Raw genomic sequence first — 21,731 nt, 5'->3', positions numbered from 1 at the left:
TGCCCCCTTGCAGATGCCTCTGCTACTCAGAAATAAGTCCCACTGACTTCCTACTGAGTCCAACAGAACTCACAGCAACAATGCTTGGTCCACCTAAAAAGTATTTAGTACTCCCCCTCCCAATCTTATCCTTACAACAAGCCTGTGAGATACAGTACCTTATACCAGGGTTTCTCTTTTTTATATATATAAGAATTTTATTAAGTTTCAAGCAAAGATAAAAGGTACAGAAAAAAAAACTACAAAGAGAAAAATACTAAAAAAGTGTGAAAACACAAGAGAATTTTTTTTCAAAGTTACAAAAAGAGGTGACTTCCGACTTTTAACAGCAAGGATATACAAAACTTTCCATAATCAATCCCTTACTCTATATTAAACCAAAATCACATTATTTCTATAAAGCATGCCACATTGGCACATTGTAAAAATCACTGAATACAGTTACTCCCTCCCCTTATATTAAAAGAAAAAAAAAGAAAAAGTTATATAAACCTCCTAAACAACTTCCCACCAAAGATAATATTTATTTAATTATTTCCTTCCTACTACTATTCTATACATTTCTGTCTACTATAATAAAAATCAAACTAAAAACATAAATTGTCTGCCATTATACCTGATAATACAACAACTTTAATAATCTTAATCATATTAAACCTAAAACAAATTGGCATTTCTTTTTATATACCTTAATACTTAATCCAAATCATTAAAGATAAATGAAATCAGCCAAACCCTAAAAGCAATCCAGATAAATATTCTTAAACCCTTATCCCACTTCAAAATAAACTAGAGTATTTATATATCCCCACAATGGGCACAGAGCTTTTTTCTTAAAAAAAATTGAACAGCCCAACTGCCCTCCTCAAAAACTCTGACTTCTCTTCAGGAAACCTCCCATACATAATAACCCCTTCTTTTCCATGGCATTCCACCAGATCAATTTCACTTGTGGCTTGCAACTTGCTCTCTCCCTTCAATTTCTCTAACTCAGCTATCTGATCTTCATCCAGCATTTCAACAGAAATCCCAATCTCACTCTTAGAAAAACATTTCTATTGCTGTTAAATTCCTCAGTTTCATCCACAACATCCCCAACTAGATGACACATTTTAGACCTCATATTTTCCACAATGTCCTGTATGCCTTGCATAAAAACTTGGTAGGAATCAGAAAGAATCTGTTTAAAATCTTGGTGGAAGTCAGAGAAAGTTTGTTTAAAATCCTCCATGTCTCACACAGTAAATTATGCCCCCCACCCCACCCCGGAGCTTAACCAGTGGAAGTCAAAGATATGAAAGGATTCTGGAATGTGTTTACACAAGCAAAAACGAGATATGCAGACAGTTCCCCAGGGAAAGTAGAAACAGAAAACTGAAAGTTCAAAACAGCCAATTCAGCGTGTAGCGAAATACCCGTATCTTCAAATTTAGTACAAAAATAATAACAGGGAGACAATTATTTATTCTCAATCCCTGCCTCCCAGCTAAGCTCTTACCAGTCAAACATGAAACGCTGTTTACAATCTTCTGGCTACAAGCAGCCATCTGGAGGACAGATTGAATGATTCTTGATGTTTTCCTTTTTCTGGAAAACATTCCTGGGCTTCAGGAAAACCTGCCTGAGCCCAAAAAAACTGCCACGTTGTCAGCTCCACCCGCTGAGCCCACGGGCACAGCTGTTCAGTCTGACATGTCCCCACCAGAAGCCCAAGTTTCTCAAGCTTTTTGTATTCACTGATACTAAATAAATGTTCAGAAAATGTAAAGACCGCCCAATTAAACATGCACCCCTTCCCTGTATTCCTGTTTTTTAGAGCATAGGAGTTGCCATTTTGGAATAAATTAATAATTATTATAGTCGCATTTATGTACATTTTCCCATCTCCTCCATTTTAAAAAGCCCTATGATTCTATGAAGGTGATATACAGCTAACTGTAGTGTGTGTGTGTGTGTGTGTGTGTGTGTGTGTAAAATCCAAACTTAAGTATTTATTTATCTTAGCCAGCAGTGAGGCTTGGTTGGTTTAAGTGGTGAGATAGAGCTAAGACAGCAAATGAACTCTGGCTGGTGAACATGAGTAGGCTATGGCAGACCACCTGGAAAACCTCTGTGGACCAAAAGTAGTTTGCAGACCACACTTTGAGAATCACTGGTTTAGATTAAATGTTACACTGTTCCACAATCACTCATAAGTTTCATGATTAAGGGCAGTTTGACAAGGACTTTCTTTATGCTAGGCCAGGTAGTACAGACAATTCAACTGATGTTTAAAACCAAGTAACTGCTTTCCTCATAACGTGGGGGTGAAATATTTTCCAAGAAAATTTAGTGAGGATCTAAAGAAGATCTAATGGGAAAATATAGGAAGGTTAAAATAAAAAGCTGATGACATCCGGACTGCCAATAAAATTCCATGAGTATAGTAGATGGTCACACATTAAAAGCACCATCTTAGAAATGTTTCTGGAACAGAGAGAAAGAAGGAATAGATAAAAAGCTGGTGATTGGGATACGTGTTGAAAAATGAAGTTAGTTATGTTGGCTAGGTTATAAGGCAGAAAAATAATCTATTCATTATTAAACTGAATGTACTACTGCTTTCTGTAGGTGAATTCCTCAACTTGATGTCTTCCAGATGTGTTGGACTAAAACTCTCACCATCTTCAGTCAGCATGGCATAACCACTGTGGGATTGTGGATAATAGGAATTGTAGACTAACATATCTGGAGGCCACACTTTGAGAAAGTTTGTAGTAGATCTTACCCACTGCAAGACAATCCCTTCCCATCCAGTCACAGGACTCTGCCTATCTCAGATATGGATATGCTTAAAGTCAGCGGTGTGCTGGAGCTGGCTAATACCACCTCGTGACTGCTGATTGTTAAATTTTCAGGAATTTTGTAAGCCAGTTGAGAGCAGAGCTGATCTGTGACACCTAGTGCCCTGATCAGCTGTTTGGCAGCTAGCAGCAGGGCAGCAGCTTTAATGGAGCTGGAAGAGCCAGTTGTTATAAATTTATTAGCACACCACTGCTTAAAGCCCAGTCCCCCTTTCTTGGGGAAAATGGGCAGTAATACAAGTTTGAAGAATAAATAAAATAAATAAAGTAAATCTTATTAATAGTACAGGGAACTATAAATTGTTGTTTCAATGAGAACAGGACCTGGCCAACCTTGTCTAGCTCACAAACCAAGCTTGGTTAATTGTTGGATGGTAAACCATCAGGGATTTTCAGGTTTGCAGACTAGACTGGGAAGAAAAACAAATCCTGAGAAAAGGCAGTGGCAATTCATTTTCATACTGCCATGAAAACTGGATGGAAGTATCTATGAAGCTTAGCTTTAGTGCAGATTTACTTTTTTACAATAAAGAATGACTGTAAACTCTTTGTACTGAAAATATTTCTGTCATTTCAAAAGCTCTAAAAAAACGATAGATTGACTTTAGGTTTACACATTTTTATATTATAACTTACACAATCCACACAGGATTTGAATTTGCAAAGTAAATTTCATAGGCAAAATCTGGTAGCAGTTAATGCATAATTAATCCATTCATGAAGAATGTCAAAAGATACTTAATCAACTCTCCTCTCACAGATCTTTGACCCAGCATTGCATCTAAGTTATGTCATCCTATACATGTGTTCTTGTTTTGTATTTCAAACATTATGGTAGGGCACAAGGATTCTGGGAGGAAAGTCTGTAGTTAGCTATTTTTTTTTAAACAAAAGACATATCCCACTGGGCAGAATATACCATCCACCTGCATTAGCATTCTGTACCAAACAGTTGGCAACTGGTAGGAACTTCGTATCCAGTAGAAATTGCACAATGATCCCTGGTAAACCATGAACTGTTTTTTATTCCTGTCCTCCCTGCAACCTAACCAGCCAGATTATTCTGAAAAATTGAACAATTAGTTATTTTAAAATTACACATAGATGAAATGAATATTTGTTTTTATTTTGCTTTTACTTTCATCATCTCTCTATTTTATAAAGTACTATGTAAGTTAACAAAAACTGGGGTTTTATTTATTTCTTTTAAGTACTTACATCCCACTCCAATCCCAAAGGATTCTGGATAGTGTACATCAAAACAGAAAAAAAAATCACGATATAAAGACTTAGATCAAAATTAATATTGAACAGAAGCAAACTACAATAATCATTTTCAAATGTATGCTTCCACCATAACTTACATGATTCTAACTATTTCCTTATCTCTTCCAACATAAAATCAGGAAGTTATGGATAACCATGCTTAAACTGAAAGTTCTTTATTTGCGTAAGTTTAAAGAATGTTCAACTCACAACAGCTCTGGGCACTTTACATTATAAAAAGCCAGAAAAATAAAATAAAAGAACAGATAATGTCTATCCAGAAAAAGAAAAACCATATGAAACAGCACAAAATGTTATAGAGGCTCACCAACCAGCCTATCCCAAGGGCTGGGAAAATAACCAGGTTTTCAGTGTCTTTCACAATGTTACTAGGTGGGAGCCATACAGATCTCTGGAGGGAAGCAATTTCAGAGGGTAGAGGCCACAACAGAGAAGTCATGCTTCTGGGGACCCACTAGATGGTATTGTTTAATTGAAGGGAAAGAAAGTATAAATTTGGTAGAAACTTCAGAGTAGAATATAACTGGGACATTAAGATAAAACACAAATGGGAATCTGAATGAGTAGGAGGAGATATAACTGAGCCCTGTTCTAAAACATTTCTTTGTAACTCACATATTTAATTAAGACTTTTAAATGAAAATATATTACATTTTAATGATATTTCACTCATGTGCAGACATTCTATGATAAAAGTCTTTCTTAAGCTCTATTTTCAAATGGAGGCAGGTCACAAATCATGAAGTACTTATGTAAAAAGAAGATACAAATACCTCCACTTCCATATTTTATGTGCCAAACAACTCTCCATCATTTAAGGAGCTCAGGTGGCCCTTGTGGTGATGTTTCTTCTGACTGCATGCCAGGTGCCAGATTTATGGTCCTCCAGCTTTACTGAAAAAGAATTGGATACAAAGAGAATATTGTGGCTTTTGCAGTGTGGAGCATAATTGACAGAAAGAGATATGGTCATATTGTTCACAGTCCCCAGTTCCAGGCAGTTAGAAGATTCAGGAACTGGTCTGCAGGATTAGATGAGTGGGCAGAGGGAGGGAGGGAGGCTAGGAGAGAGGGAGAGCAATCTAGACTTAACAGTAGTTTTATTTACAATATTAAAAAACAGAGCACAATAAAGATAAATAAGTTCTTGGAAGTAAAATGACATAACTTTGTGAAATTCTAAAAAGACAACTTGAAAATTGACAATGTTCTCTACAGTAACACTTAACAGCTATAAAATCCTATGCCAATAAACCTGATTCCTGATACATATCAGTTCATTCAAGCAAGCAAAATACAGGAATTGCAATACACAAGGAAGCATAACTGTATACATAATTTGCCCTAGCACATTTTGTGAGCAAAAGCAAAAGTAGCCAAGGGCCCAAGGTGATTTCACATTTCATATTAATAATTAAGTTTGCAATGCTCCTTTATTGTCTTAAATAGAAATGAGAGAGAGAAGTTCTAATTAGCAATTAAATCATAGTTATTATAGGAAGGTGGAATGTTAAATGGCTAATTTGCATTATTTTAAGTTAAAATCATATTAAAATGAGACCATTTTCTAGATGTAGATAGTAGTGATAAATATTTATTTATTTCTTGCAAATCAGATATTAATATTATAAATTTTTTTCAGCTTTTTAAAATGGCAAACAATATACAGAAGCTTTAAAGAAACAAATAAGAAATGAAAAAAAGTGAGCTTATTTAAGTGAGTTGAAATTGATGATGAAAATGTTTTGTTCTGGTACATATTATTTCTGTTTGCTGTGTGTTATTTTTTACTTTTTAATGTTCACAGTTAAAAACAGAGGCTAAAAAAGGCTTCGCAAAGATATGGCACATGACATTTGAGGAATTAACTTATTCCTGATCCAATCTTGTGGTAATTCCGTCAATGGTATCCTTTCAATATGGAGTCCTTGGTGCTCTCTGAGCCTTGCTGTTTTCATGCAGACGTTTCATTGCCAGACTAGGCAACATCTTCAGTGCAAAGAGGGAGTGGGCCTTGCTCTCCGTTTATATACCGTGGCTTGCCTTTCAATATATACCGTGGCTCCTTTCAATATATTTTAATACGGTACAGTCCGTTTTGTCAAAATGGCTGACCTGAATAACTTTTTTTCAGAGACATTCCTCCCCACTTACTTGCCCAAAGGCTGTGCAACATAATTAACTGACTGTAGAGCAAAAGCCCTGCTAGCCCTGTGGAAAAACTTGGAATAGGCACTAGAAAGAGCATATGATAGGAAAGGATTACAGTATAGATGTATTGTAAGCCACTTTCTATATGTTTATCCGTGGTGGACTAAATGGAGAACAACAACAATCTGGCTTATTACTATGAGTTTTCATTCATGTTCAGCCAGTATATTCATAACTGCATGCAACTGTTACAAAACACCATAAATTGACAGACCTCATTGCAAAGATATAAAATTTAGATTTTAAAAAATGTGCAGCTGCAGCTCTTATAACTCAAAGAACTGGAGTGTGAGGGTGTAACAATATTCATGGAAGAATCATCAAATGGATATTCACCATGAAAGCAAATACGAAACCTTCCTGTGGAGCGCTTGTATATTTCTGGTAACCAGATGTTAGCAGCAAGTAACAAAGAGATACTACCTAATCTTGCCAAGATGATGAAATCTCCTGGAGTATTTGCCTAGTAGCTGTTGGAGAGAGTATGCAGGACTAGTTGCTTTGAGGCAAGTATCAGTTGGAGCAAGAAGGATTTTTGCCCCCAAAGCAGGGTCAAAAAACTGAAGAAACAAAATGGGAGTTCTATGTGTGGGGTTTTTTAGGATTATTTTCCTGACTAAATCTATAATTGTGTTCATATGGCACACTGAATCAAAATAGCCAACTACATTTTATTCTAAGTAGCTTTATTTCCTTTATTGTTTGTGGTTATGCCAGCCCAAGAAACTGAGTTAACTGGGTGAACTTGGCTTCTGTGATTTACTAAATATCTAGTAGCTTGCAGGAACTTCATGCATAGTATGCTGTATCTTAGGTTTTACTGAATGTAGGACAATAATATGAGAGGTTCTTTGATACAAAATAATAGTCAAAGCCCTTTAAAGGAGTTCAAAATTAATGTGGAAAGCAAGACATCGGAGTGAACATAACATGTGTAAAATTTACAGGGGTGCACTTTAAAAATAATTGGTTCTTTTAGCCATGAAAGGCTGCAGGAAGTGTGTCAGTGATACTAGTAATACCATGATAAGGGCATAGGATTTTCAGCCACGTTGTTTCCTTTTGATGATTTGGAAGTTGTGTTTTATTTTATCAGTATTAGAATCTTATGAAGTCTGTGCAACAGCCCTTTAAAATTGCCATGTTTTGTCCTAGAATCACAAAGCATCTGCTTTAAAAAGTTGTAGGTGGTGCTATACTGCCCAGAGTCCCCCTTTTAGGGGGAGATGGGCGGTGATAGAAATATGAATAATAAATAAATAAAATAATCATGATCCCACATGCTCCAAAGCACCTTTTCAGTGCTGCAGAGCCCAAATGCTTACTATATCCTTCATTTCTTACTAAAAATGTCCATCCTATTCTACTTGAAGTACTGTATATCACAAATACAGATAACAAATTAAGGCAACAGGCTAGAAACCAGGAGACTGTGAGTTCTAGTTCCACCTTAGGCACGAAAGCCGGCTGGGTGACCTTGGGCCAGTCCCTCTCTCTCACCCCAAGAGCCAATCAGGCGTGGTATGAGAGTTCTAGTCCCGCCTTAGGCATGAAAGCCGGCTGGGTGACCTTGGGCCAGTCCCTCTCTCTCACCCCAAGAGCCAATCAGGCGTGGTATGAGAGTTCTAGTCCCGCCTTAGGCGTGAAAGCCAGCTGGGTGACCTTGGGCCAGTCCCTCTCTCTCAGCCCAACTCACCTCACAGGGTTGTTGTTATGTGTAAAATAGGAGGAGGAAGGAGTATTTGGTATGTTCACCACCTTGAGTTATTTATAAAAATTATAAGGGTGGGATATAAAATAAATAAATAAATAAATAAAATGGCCCCTGTGCCTGTTTCATATCTGACTGCAACTTCTCTTCTGCCTAGATCAACCTTTAACAGCTTTCCAGTTATGTAGATTTAAACATGAGTTATATGCTCCTTTAGAAACTATGAGAGAAACAAGTTAGATGTCCCATCAGGAAATATATCATACCTGAATAAAAATCTGGAATTTTTAACTTGGCCTTGATAGGTAATAGATTCCATATTATAAGCATTTCTAACATTTTTTGACTTGCGTTGTTTTGCTTTAGGCCAATATTTCAACAGTTTTTACCTAATAGTGAAATATCAAGGATCTCAGTTTCTGCTGTATGTAATCACTCTCACACAGACATGCCTTCCCAACTGTACTATAAGATTTGGGTGAACAAAGTCACCTCCCTAAATCAATTTTCCATAGCTCCAAATCTATTTCCCAGGGTCCTGGAACTATTCCACAACCTAGGGTGTTTGCTAATGTTATTGGCTTATTTCTTCTTAGCATATTTGCCATGCCAGGAGTGGTTTTCAGGAGAAACTGCATCTTAGATGGAAAAGATGAGGTCCTCCAACATTCGTCAGTCCCCCTGCCCATGTCACAAACCCAGGGAAGGGAATATAGTTGTATTAGTAGAAACACAAGACATTTTTCTAATTGTCACTTGAGATTATTTCCAAGAGTTGAATTGAGAAGGGTTAATAATCTCCTCCTAGCATTCTATGATCCACAAAATTTCCCCACATGCAACAATTAAAGGGGGGGAGGATTCCCATTAGTATAATGGAAGTTTTTAAAGTATAATTTTAAGAGATAGGAGAGTTTCTTCTGAAAGGGAAAGTGGGAAAGAGAAGGAGAGGGCACAGAGATGATTACAGGAGAAAGGGAAAAAGAAAAGCTTATTGCCCTCCTGCCAATCTGGGAAGAGGTCCTTCTTCCCAAATTTTGTAGCTTTGTTTGCTACTCTTGATTTCTATATGTTTCAGTTTCTTTCACTCTGAAACCCAGAAGGAATGCTAAGTATTGGCCTTTGGGAACTGGTTTATGTCTTCTTCTCTATGTTTCTATGTGTACATATGGAAGAAAGTCACAAGTCTCCAAACCATAAATGGGAGGACTGAATCTGAGAGAGAGTGGTATAGCTCTGACATTAAAAGTCTATCAACTTTTAATCCTAGAATAAAAACTTGCATGAATAAGCACTTAATTAATGTTAATTTTCCTAGCCACATCATGATCTGTTATTGCCCTTTATTTCATGAATTTAACACAAGAAAGGAGAATGAGTTATACTAATCATGTAGTTGCTTGATCACTTCAGATTTTATCATTCTCTTGTCATTTTTTAGCCAAGCACAATTGCTCAAGACAGGCTGAATATCTTTTGCAACTGTTAAATACATTACAGAGCCAGTTGAATCTGAACCAAGTATAAATATCTAAATTCATCCCACCTTGTTACAGAGGTACAGAATTTTTTCAGCTTCCTTTGGCTTCAATACACTGATTGACCAGTTTGATGCAAAATGCAAGCATAGCAACATATTTCATCATGTTACTATATAGCCAAGAAAAGCAAAAGTGATTTAGCCTTGATAATCTAAAAAATTGCAGCCAGTTTTACTGCATCTGTACATCATCATCCTAAGAGAAATAAATACTGATACTCTCTAACTATACATGCTGGTCAAAATAAGAGACTCATTTGTTTCATTGAAGTCATGGGCATGAACATATGCAGCTACATGAAGTTCATTTTAATTAGGTTTTAAGTGGATGGAACTAAAGGAGAATGGAAGAGAGAGCAGTACCTACTGTATGTGCTTGAGGAATCCCAGAAGAAAGAGGCAACAATTGGATGGGATCAGTCTGAATGCAGGAGGCATTAGAGTTAGGCCAAGAATGGTAGAATTGTCACTATATCATTGATTGTAATCTACTGATTGTAGATAATATCTTTCAGTGAACCTACCAGAATTGGTATATGTATATATGAAACAGTATTTCAGGAGAAAAAAAAGACTCCTAAGAGTTTTACAAGCTTGAACATTATATATGCATTCATTACTAAAATGGGCAAAATGCCATCAGCACAGTCCAAAACAAAGCAAGCCAGACTCCATAGCACAGACAGCAATCACTTATCTTAAAATGGAGGTCAGAATGTTCTATTTAAAATTAACATGGGAGGTCAAAGCACAGAGTCCTAAAGACTAGCTTGTAGCTCCCAATCAGAACCTTATCCTTTATTTCTCAGCATTTTCCAAAGAAAAAAACAATAAAACAAATTATTCCTGGGGGAAAAAAGGAAAGACTGCTGTGATTTTCCAAAAGAACAGCCAGCTTTGTTGCCTGTTACTGCATTTTATTAAGTTTCCATAGCAGATAGAGAGAACTATATACCCAGGCATTAGAATAAATCAACAACAATAACAATAATACATTTTGTTCTTCAGAATAATTATACCATTTGTAATCAACAAACTACTGTTTTGATTGTTTTTTAAAAAGCAGGAAAATTTAGATCTGGAATATCATATCCTAAGGATAAATTGTTTAAATTGAGATAGACTGGGTTGTACATCAGAATTCTAGTCCCTTCATAATATTCACTGGAAACGTCTGAAATCAAGTATGTTTTGCAATGTATTTGATTTGCCTTATAAAAATAATTGCAACTAGAAGAATAGATGAAGGTGCAGTAGTGCTTAAAAGTTTGTGAACCCTTCTAAATTTTCAATATTTCTGCATAAATATGACCTAAGACATGATCTGTTCTCCACACAAGTCCTAAAACTAGAAAAAGAGAACACAATTAAACAAATGAGTCAAAAATATTATACTAATAGTATTATATACTATTATTTTATTTATTTATTTATTTATTTTATCCAATTTCTATCACCACTCATCTCTCCCAGAAAGGGGACTCTGGGTAGTTTACAATAAAATCAAAATTAAAAACACATAATTTACAATACAATAAAACAATAAATAAAGATAAAATAGGTATAAAATCCAAGCAGTGAAGATCTTATTTGTTGGGTAGAGATCTATGGTACAAACCACCCCCAAAAAGAACTGGTGCCCCTCCCACCCCAAGCAAGGTGGCAGAACCAGGTTTTCAAGTTCTTCCGGAAGGCCAGGAGCGAAGGGGCCTGTCTCACCTCTGGGGGCAGAATGTTCCAGAGGGCAGGTGCCACTGCAGAGAAGGCCTGCCTCCTGGACCTCGCCAGGTGGAATTCCCTTACTGGCGGGGTTCATAGCATGCCCCCTCTGCATGACTGGGTGGGATGGGTCAATGTTAAGGGGATGAGACGGTCCCTCAGGTAACATAGTCCCATGCCAGGTCCCATACGTTCATTTATTTGTTGAGGAGAATGATCTTAGCTAATGAATTCAAACAACCTTTAGCCCCAATATGAATTTCTGCCACAAATTATCTGTTAAGAAATTCATGTGTAGAACAGAAAAAAATCACATACTCAGCCCAATTCTATACATATTTGCTTAAAACTATATCTTAGTGCATCCCATGAGCTGACTTTCAAGTAATTTCTTATGTATTTATTTATTTAATTGTGCATAGCATGTAAAATCTTTCTTTTACTTCAGCTGCCTTTTTGCACATGTACTGTAGGGCAAAATCCAGTGGATATGATCCAAATATGGGCCATGTTTCTGTGCACTTCTCCCGATTGCAATTACATGGAAGTTTAATATGCTTAGCATCTGCATGTAATAATGACTGAGTGCAAAACAGCTTGATCACCAGCAGTGAAAATATACCTTCATAACAAAAATAACTAAACCTCCTTGGGGAAGTAGTGAATATTCTTCATGTGACATTCCAGAATAAATACAGTTCCTATAGTGTTGCAGTGAGATCAGTGTTTACCTCATACTGAGTTCTCAATCTGTTGTTCCTGGATTTTTATATAAAGCTAAAAGTTTTATTGCTAAAGACATTAAAGTCACTTAAGCTGAACATTCCTTCCTCTACACTTACAAGAATACTGTGAAATAGTTACAATAATAAGGAGAATTTGATATAGTCTACACTGGAAGCCTTTCCATTTCTGAAATACCCAGGGCCGCAACTAGGGTCTGTGTCACCCAGGGCAAACATGGATTCCACGCCCATTTTGGCACCCCCCAGCACTCATTTTGGCGCCCCGCACCAGTGCGGCTCCCGGGGCACATGCCCCAGTTCCCCCCCCCCCAACAGTTGCGGCCCTGGAAATTCCAGTCATTCTGTAGATATTTTTGTCAGATGCAATGGTTCCTCAGTAGGCCTGCACAAGAGGATGGCATAGTGTATGTCTTGCTTAAAAGATGTTTAGGTACAAAAAAGAATAAACAATGTTGCAATTAGAGGAAATCATAACTATTACATATAGCAAAAACTAGTACATCTTGCTTTTGGTATAGATGAAATTATTGTTCATATAATGAAATGCATACACAGCTGTGTAACTGCATTGCACTAGATGTGTTATTAGGAAATATAATATCTATAGATATAATACTATCAGCATGATTCAGCATTACTGTATTGCTATGTACAATGATGATGTGGTGTGGTGTGCAAGACAACAGGTTTTAATCAAATGAAAAGACTCATTTATAGCTGCACTGTGTAAAGATGTATACTGATATTTAGCCTTATTGAGCTACCAGGTTGCCCCGTTGCATGTGCAGGCTAACGATTAATTTTGGAAAGCAGGAATGGATGACAATGCCCCACACTCACCTATTGTGAACACAATCTCCAGTGGTGCTGTTTTTTTGCTCCACTTATTTTCCTGCTTCTATCAGTTCAGGCACTGCTCTCCAGTTTGCCTCATGTGCTTTCTTTCTTATAGGCTAACCCCTGCACTTTGATTTGCTATTTTACAGAGGCAGGAATGCTCCCTTACCTCAAGTCTGTTGCACCTATTACAGCAGTACTTTCTCATTACAGGTAGTCCTCGCTTAACAACCCTAATTGGGACTGGAATTTCCATCACTAAGTGAAGCAGACATTAGGCAAAACATCACATGACTGCAGAGCTTAGCAACAGCATTCCGGTAGTCCTGGTTGCAGTTGTGAGGCCTCACAAAGGGCTAGCAGCTGCCTCGGCTGGGTGTGCCTCATCAGCAGCAGGAGGAAGAAGCGGTGAAGGTCAGCTGCGGGCAGCAGGGGCAGCAGACTGCATGGCAGCAGGGCTGACGGAATGCAGGGCAGCCAAAAGGGCAGAGATGGGGAGGAGATAGGCAGGTGGGAGGAGTTGAAGTGCACACTGCGGTTGTAAATGCAGGCAGACTGAAGTTCCCAAATTTTGATCAGATGACTGTGGGGGTACTGCAACGGCCATAACTTCAAGGACTGGCCATAACCACCATTCGTTCAGTGCCATCATAACTTTGGTCGCTGTTGCCAAAGTATCTCATTCTACACAGGATTTTCTTAAGACTGGTTAGAATCAAACCAGCATTAGCACAGGACAGAAGCAGTTGAAAAAGTAAGTGCAGACATATCCTTCATCAGAGAATCCATCATAAAAACAGGTTATATGGTACAGTATGGAGTATCATGAAGAGAGCAGATGCAAGTCAGCAAGAAGCAGGAATTGGGGAAAGGGGAGGACAACATTAAAGCCCAGGAAGCAATTTACAGGTAGCCGGTAGGATGTGTACTATAAAGCAAATGGTTATTTGCTTTACTGTTGAGCCAAAATGTGTGAATTCAAGGTTTTTCAAAAAAACTCAGATACTTCAACCTCCACTTGACCTCTTTTTCCGATGTGTTCTTTTATGTTATCCTCTAAACAAAACAAACTTTGCTTTCCCTTGATTTGTGTCCAAATATATTCTGGGTGTTGATCTTTGTCAGCAACAGTTACATTCTGGTGTTATCTTTTCATGCTGTTTTCTTAAGTTTCCTGATTCTTGGTGTATAGGTCTGGGATCAAATAGCTGTGCAGAATTCAGCACCAAAAACTACATGTGGTTCCTACTGAGATATGGCCACATCCAAGATGGCATTCATCAGGGAGGCCTGAGCAGTATTTGAGCCCAAATATATTTATCCCAAGCAAACTTCATCATTTCCTTAATTTTTGCTGCACACTGCTCCCATAGCACAACCAAGAATAGTGTAGAAAACTATAACTCAGATGTTGAAAGGGAATTACATAGTCGTAAAGGAAATTGTGTTTAAAGGGGAAGTTTAAGCAAAGCTTGAGCCACACTGGCACACAACAGTATTAGGGCTTCTTCCAATTAGAATATGTGTTATAACTATTCTCTACAGAGAAAAGAACTCCATCAGCACCAATGGAATTTTTAAGAACCCACATTCACACAAGAGTCTCCTTTGTTTCTAAATAAGATCTGGAAGGAAGGCTAAACTCACCCACAATTGATGGTTCCAAACTCACTTGAATCATGGTGAATTTACACTAGAGTAAGATTAAAATAGGCCAGCTACACAATATGTGTTTTATATATCATGCAGATTATTGCAAAGAACATAGAAAATTTAGTTAAATAGACTGAAGCATTACTTTCTGCTTCACCTACCTCTTCGAGCATTTGGCATTTGGGGGACAGTGTGTCTGCCAGGAAATAAAACTTCTAAAATCCTACAAGAGGCTGAATGACTGCATACAGAATAAGAATAAGCAAAACAGTAGAAAAACCTTTCATTTTCAAAGAAGAAGAAAGTGATTATATTTCATTATAATGACCTTACAAAGCATAAACCAAACAATATATTAGTAACAGAGCTAGGCTACCTTCTAAAGTGCCAGGAAGAGGGAATGTTCTATAGCAGGGAAATTAATCACTGGAAATATTAAGAGATTATGAAAAGAGATTAAAAGACTAAAGGGAAAGACAAAGGGAATCTAGATTTATGTATTATGACCAGATGACAATATATAAGAGCAGGGGATTGGTTTTCTGCACACATAAATCACATGGCTGTACAAGCTGTGTACTAACCATATAAAAGTTCTAAGAACAATTAACTAGAAATATAAGTAGCCATCATTCATTTATATGCATGAATGTAGTTTGAAGCATGAAAGGTCCATTGAATTAAGTGGGGAAAGATGCAGTTTAACTACCCTCTTATTTATCCTGTGACCTTTTTTAAAGGAAGGCAGAGTTGGAGGTCCCAAAGACCTTCACCAGCATATCACTGGAAGGATTTTTTTTTTAAAATCTAAGGATATAATCCCAGCCAAAACCCAGCCAAAACCATAACATTTCTTCTCCAAAGGTAGGGGAAAAAAACCACCAAGTTTAATATGATACTACACCAAAACCCAGAATTTTATCAGGAATGAAACTTCACCTGATCTTGTCTTAAGTGGAGGTGATGGTCAATATAATCCAGTACATCACAAAGGCAACACAGCCAATACACATTTTCCAGCATGTGAACACTGAATATGGATGAGTCAAAGACATATGCATATTTTTGTCAAAATGATAACATATAAGTACCTTTTAGCAAGCTGTTATCCATGCACCTGGAGTCCTTCCTACAGTTTACACAGGAATATTTCCCATTGGGTAATGCTATTAAATATCTCCTTTGAAAAAAGGTCTTTATTTAAATACATGGTTTAAGCATACATCTCTTCATACATAAAAATGGATGAGAATGAATCAAAAAGCATGACTGATTTGATTGTTTATGGTAGAATACTGAGAATTAGCAAAGAATACAACCAAGATGAGAAGGACAGTGTCCAAAGTGGATCTTGGGGAGATGGCGGAGAGACATGGAAGAAGTGAAACAAATTAGAGGAAAGTAGAATGACTACAGGAAGAGTAATCTGCCAGTACAATTAATTCAAAGTAGACTTAACAAAGATACAGAAACTACTTAGAACAGAAGGGAAATAATTATGTTTCAGGGTGATACAGAAGGATGTGGAGTTACAGTATGCTAATGGAAAGTATTTTATTGTTTTTTTTAATAAAATAGAATAAAATTTTTAAAATAATAAAAAAGAAGATGAGAGGAATAAAAATGTAATTACAGAGTAAATTTATTTATTTATTATTCACATTTCTATCACTGCCCATCTCCCCCTAAAAGGAGGGGGAGATGTATATATAACAACTTCTCATGCATATACTGTATAGACATGATCAGTTTCAATAAAAGACAACCATGTTTTGTTGCAATTATCCATGCATAATCTATGACTATAGCAATTCATTTGTAGAATGCAAATAATATCAGATCTTCAAACAACTGGATAATTGGGGCTACAAATTTGTGTTTCCAATGTTGAAGAATTAATGTCTTTCTTACTTACTCATATTTGTTTCTTTTGTTTCAATTCATGGTATTTACCATTTATTCCTCTTACATTTTAAGTTGCAAACTTCTACATGCTATGGCCTTTACCAGATGTACCCATCAATATTGACCTCTGCTGACCATCCTGGCTTAAGTCAGTCATGGTTTTCACATAACACTTTTTGTAAGACAGAAAAGGAATAGACTATGTTACTAACCACAATCATATGCATGCCACATGCAGCTAATGATAAGGATTATATCAGTCAGCTTTACCAAAGCTCATCACAAGCCAGTTTTGGTCCAAGTAATTATTGTATTCTATTCAAACTAAGAATTCTAATCTAAGCACTACTTGGCATCCAACATACTGCAACGTATGGTCCAACATACCATTTATCTTTTGATAAATGAATGCTTTGTGATTGCCAATATCCATCATGGATGCCATTTTGAGAGAACATCCACACCACACTCTTAAAATTTGAACTGTACCCACCTTTCCTGAAAGGTCATTTACTCCCTATGTGATTCCTATAAAAATTTTCACTTTTTTGTGAATCAGAACCACAGATTAATATGCCTACGACTCTTGAGAAACTGTTCCTAGTTTCTTATGCCTCAAAAATGTATTTTGATGGACAAGCTGTGCTTAATTAGGGAAGTGGGAGGCTCCAACTGATAAGCAGAGGAATGCAAGGATGAGCAGTACAGGGTACCAGCTTTGGGCAGTTTTGTTTGTTTATTTGTTTGTTTATTCATCAAATTTTGCAACTGCCCATCTCCCCCCAGAGGAGGGACTTGTTGAACTCTGAAAGACCCCTACCGAATTATAATGGAAAAACACACCCCTTGAATATTCAAATGAGCATTAGTGAAGACATGCTAGAGATATTATGGGATGTTAATATGTAATATGGGAAGCTTACATGCAGGTGCAAGCAGCTGATTTTAGCCAGTCAATCACCATTTTATACAGTATATTCTCCCTTAATGAATGGTATGTAAATGTAAATGTAATCAATTGCAACTGCTTGGTGGTCCTCTCAGCCAAGAGGCAAGAGGTTCCCTTTTTGCTTGTGTGCCTAAATAAAGAGTTCCTGGAATCCTTCTGACTCAGTTTCGGTGATTGGCAGATCCATGCCAGGTTTTATGAACCACCAGTTTTCCAGCCAACCATTTTGTTGAATCAGAAAAGGAACCCAATCTATAAAATCTAATGCATGCACATTTACTCACAAGAACATAGAATGAGAGCCTTCAGAGATGTATGTTCCCTTAGATTCCTATGTCTCCTAATTAAGCAAAGCAATTCCAGTATAGTCATTAACGTCTGCTTTCAGATTAGGAATAAATTAGCAGTAACATACTGGGAATCATGTAAACTGGCAATGTAATCTGGACATAGGAGAATAGCAATTCCCACTGACATAATCTACGGGAAAAGTAAAAATAAATATTCATATGTTATTACATCCTTATCCTAAATAATCACTGAAGAGCAAATCCCATTCATTCTTTGCACCTATGTCCAAATAGCATGAAAAAATGGGATTTGATTGTCATAAATGTGATAATAATACAGTTGAATTATTGTCTGCATTCCGTCAATGCTAGCTAATAATGTATAGAATAGTTATTCCAGGCCAATATATGTCAATTGTTATTTGGCTAATATTCCAGGTTCTAGACAGTTTTCATTTGCAGAAAATATATGAATACACAATAAGAAATCTGGAAACGGTAATAATTCACTCCATAAAATGCAGCCTTTTAGGAGGTAATTGATGCTTATTATCTGATAGGACATCAGACAGTTGTACTGTACTTCATCAATATATTGATATTTAAGTATTTTTTAAAAGGTTTTGCTGCTGTAACTCACTTTAGGACAGAAAGAAAAGGAAAATCTTTGTAATTTGTGGGGAAAAAAATATAATTATTCTCAGGAGAGCACCTCCTGATTACTTTCATAAGGTTTTGAACTTTATTTTTTTAATTAAAAAATATAAAACATTGATATCTGATTTATGAGATACTCCTTTATTTCTCAGAAAATAGAAATGAATTAGTTATTTCACATTTGCTTCTTTCTATTTATATTTCTATTTCGCTATTTTCCTGTAATGAATCCTCTAATTGTCTCCTTCCCTAAGGATTCAAAGGAAATCTTCTGAAGTGGCTTCCTGAGTTGAGTATACTTGCAGTCCTGACTCTTAACACTCTCCCCTCTGTCAGCTGGAACAATGCCTTTGATCTCTGCATCAATGACTGCTTCATTCACTGATGTTGTTGTGCAACTTGATAGTGCTCAAGCAGTTTTCACCCCCTTATAGTGGTGCTCCTGGAAGAAGAAAAAAGTCAGCCTGAAAATGAAGATTTGAGGATTTAAGGCAGCCATCATGCTAGTCTTGCTCTATGCAATGGAAACATGGACACTGTACAGAAAGGAAGATTACCTTGACAGAGATATGCAAAAGCTGCTGCTTAGGCAAAAGGGGCTCAAGCATTTATTTGAGTCCAGAACATCCAGATAATATTTGGAAATGACTCAGACAGACACTGAACTTTCAGAATGAGGAGGAGGTACAGCACAATAAACTTGCAAGATTCTATTACTATAGCCAATCTCAGTAAAAGTAGCTTAGCCTTCCTGTGGAGTTGATTTCGTGTTCTGGTCTACCTAGTGGGAATGCAACACTGCTTGTTCAGGACCTACAGAAGCTGGAGGTGTTTCAGAGTGAGTTTGACCACAATCTTGGTATCTCTTTGCATGATTAGTGGCAGAATGATGACATTCAGCAAATATGCAGTCAACAGCCCACAGCTGAGAATAAGAGCCAGCAATCACAACTTAATTAGTTTGGGTATTTCTGCAAAATGGATGTAGCACACCCATCTAGATGTCTTCTGGAAAGGTGACATCTATTTGGCTGGAAAGTAACCAAAAAAAATGTCCCTCAAAATGGACTAACTGGACTAGCTATGTAGAGGCTGAAGCATGGCTGTTACACTCTAATGTCACAGAACCTGCAGCATCTGCTCAGGACAGAAACTGGAAGGTATCTGCAGGGACTTATTTGCCATAGTCCCCACAGCTTCAGTGGTGAAACTCTATAATTTACAAGGCCATCCTGCCAGCACTACAGCACACAAATAAATGAACGCTGATGGGTCTTTTTAATATACCTCTCATGGGAAACATGTTTCTAGATATGTAGCATGTATTCTTTATGAACATTTTGAATCTAGTTCTTTGCTTCCTACTGTCTCTGCTCAAGTTGAGTCACTTATATACTGGGACTCAAACTTGTCTTCCAGCCTCTGATTCTTTGGTTAATATTTATATGGCCGGCTATTGTTGTTTTGGCATTGTACATGTTTATAGCCAACTCTGGTGAAACCATGGGTTTCTCACATCCTCTGGTTGTTTCATTCATAAAGCTGAGTTTGTTTCTGCTTTACTTGATACTATTCTTCTCTGCTGTTGCTGTCATTGAAGTAAAAGAGAGCCGGTTTGGTCTAGTGGCTAAGGCACCAGGCTAGAAACCAGGAGGCTGTGAGTTATAGTCTGTCCTTAGCCATGAAAGCCGGCTGGGTGACCTTGGGCCAGTCACTCTCTCTCAGCCCAACCCACCTCACAGGGTTGTTGTTGTGGGGAAAATAGGAGGAGGAAGGAATATTAGGTATGTTCGCCGTCTTGAGTTATTTATAAAAATAATAAAGGCAGATAAAAAATATTTTTAAAAAGCCATTCTTGTTTGCCTGGCAGCGAATGTGCTGGTTCTTGTATGCTAATCATATTGCATTCCAGTCCACTGAGGCTTCTATACAGAGTGCTCCTTTACCTCTTTCTTTATTTTTTGTTGTATACTCAGAAATCAGACCCAGACCCAGACCCAGGAGTAGATCATATAATGTGCTTTCTGGAGTTCTTCAGGCTCTGGATAGTTGTTCCATTCTCCTTCCTTTTACCTCTTGCCTGCTCAATCCATTCTGATGAACATGCGGGCGAAGGGAGGATGTGAAAAGAAATTTTAAAACATTTTTGGTCACCTGGGATCGCATCTGTATTACAAGAAGTGATCCAAACCTGACATGAATGTCTCCAACACAATATTGAGAAGTCTTTGTGGCCTCCCCTTTGTCATTTCTCTTACCAGAAGAATCCATTCTTAACATTCACACTGACTTTATTGAAATCTCACCCACCCCCATGGATAGGTGGAACAAATTAATGCTGTACTGAAAAACAAAATCTCTAAGATTTGTAGTCAAAATGAAAGTGCCCTTGCCCTAATGTCCATACGCAGCCATCCTAACAGGACCACTTAGTTGACTCCACACAAGGGTCTAATGGGCTATCATATGAAATTCTATGATTCACCATCAACTATCCACCAGTTAGTTTGACTGATGATGAACTTCTCTTCTAATGTCTGCAGTTTAGAGTGTTGAAGTCCGTAATCACCACCATCCTGTTCTTCTATGCCAAATCCAATTTGAGGACCAGTGTTGTCCAACAAAGCCAGCAGGTGTCATGAAAGTCCATCAGTGAAAATCTTTTTAAAAAAATTATTTATCAAACTTTATCAGTGAAAATCATCCCTCCAATCTTAGTGGAAAGCACATTTCCAAATTCTTTTAACTACACCCTCAGTGATAAAGATTGCTAGCCTGGGTTCCTTGATCCATCAGATGCAATGCAAGGTGACTGACTGCTCCCAGTTCAAAGAATGATCAGATGTTTTCTATTATGGTTGAATCTTGCATCTAATCCCACTTGTACACCTTGCTACCTTTTAGAGTGTAAAAAAGAGCTACAAACTTTACCTTTCCTCATAATCTTTTACTTATGTGTCATCATAAAAAATAACATTTGATTTCATTCATTCATTCATTCATTCATTCATTCATTCGTTAATTGTGGCCATCAAGTCAGTGTTACTTCTTAGTGACCACAAAGATAGACCTTCTCCAGGATGATCTGTCCCCAACCTGGCCTTTCAGAGCTTCCATCAGTATAGCCATTTTCAGTGTAATCAAGTCCATCCACCTTGCTGCTGGTCACTCTCTTCTTTTCTTTCCTTCCCTTCCATCTTTTCCAGCATTATAGACTTCTCAAGAGATCTAGGCTTTCATGTAATGTGTCCATAAAAAGATAATTTGAGACTGGCCATTTGTGACTGGAGGCAGAACTCTGGATTGATCTGTTCTGTGTCCCATTTGTTTGCTTTCTTGACTATACATGGTTTTCTCAGGAATCTTCTCCAACACTAAAATTC

Source organism: Candoia aspera, chromosome 8, assembly GCF_035149785.1.
Source record: "Candoia aspera isolate rCanAsp1 chromosome 8, rCanAsp1.hap2, whole genome shotgun sequence".
In the NCBI taxonomy this organism is placed as follows: Eukaryota; Metazoa; Chordata; class Lepidosauria; order Squamata; family Boidae; genus Candoia; species Candoia aspera.
Note: the sequence above shows the minus strand (reverse complement) of the source record.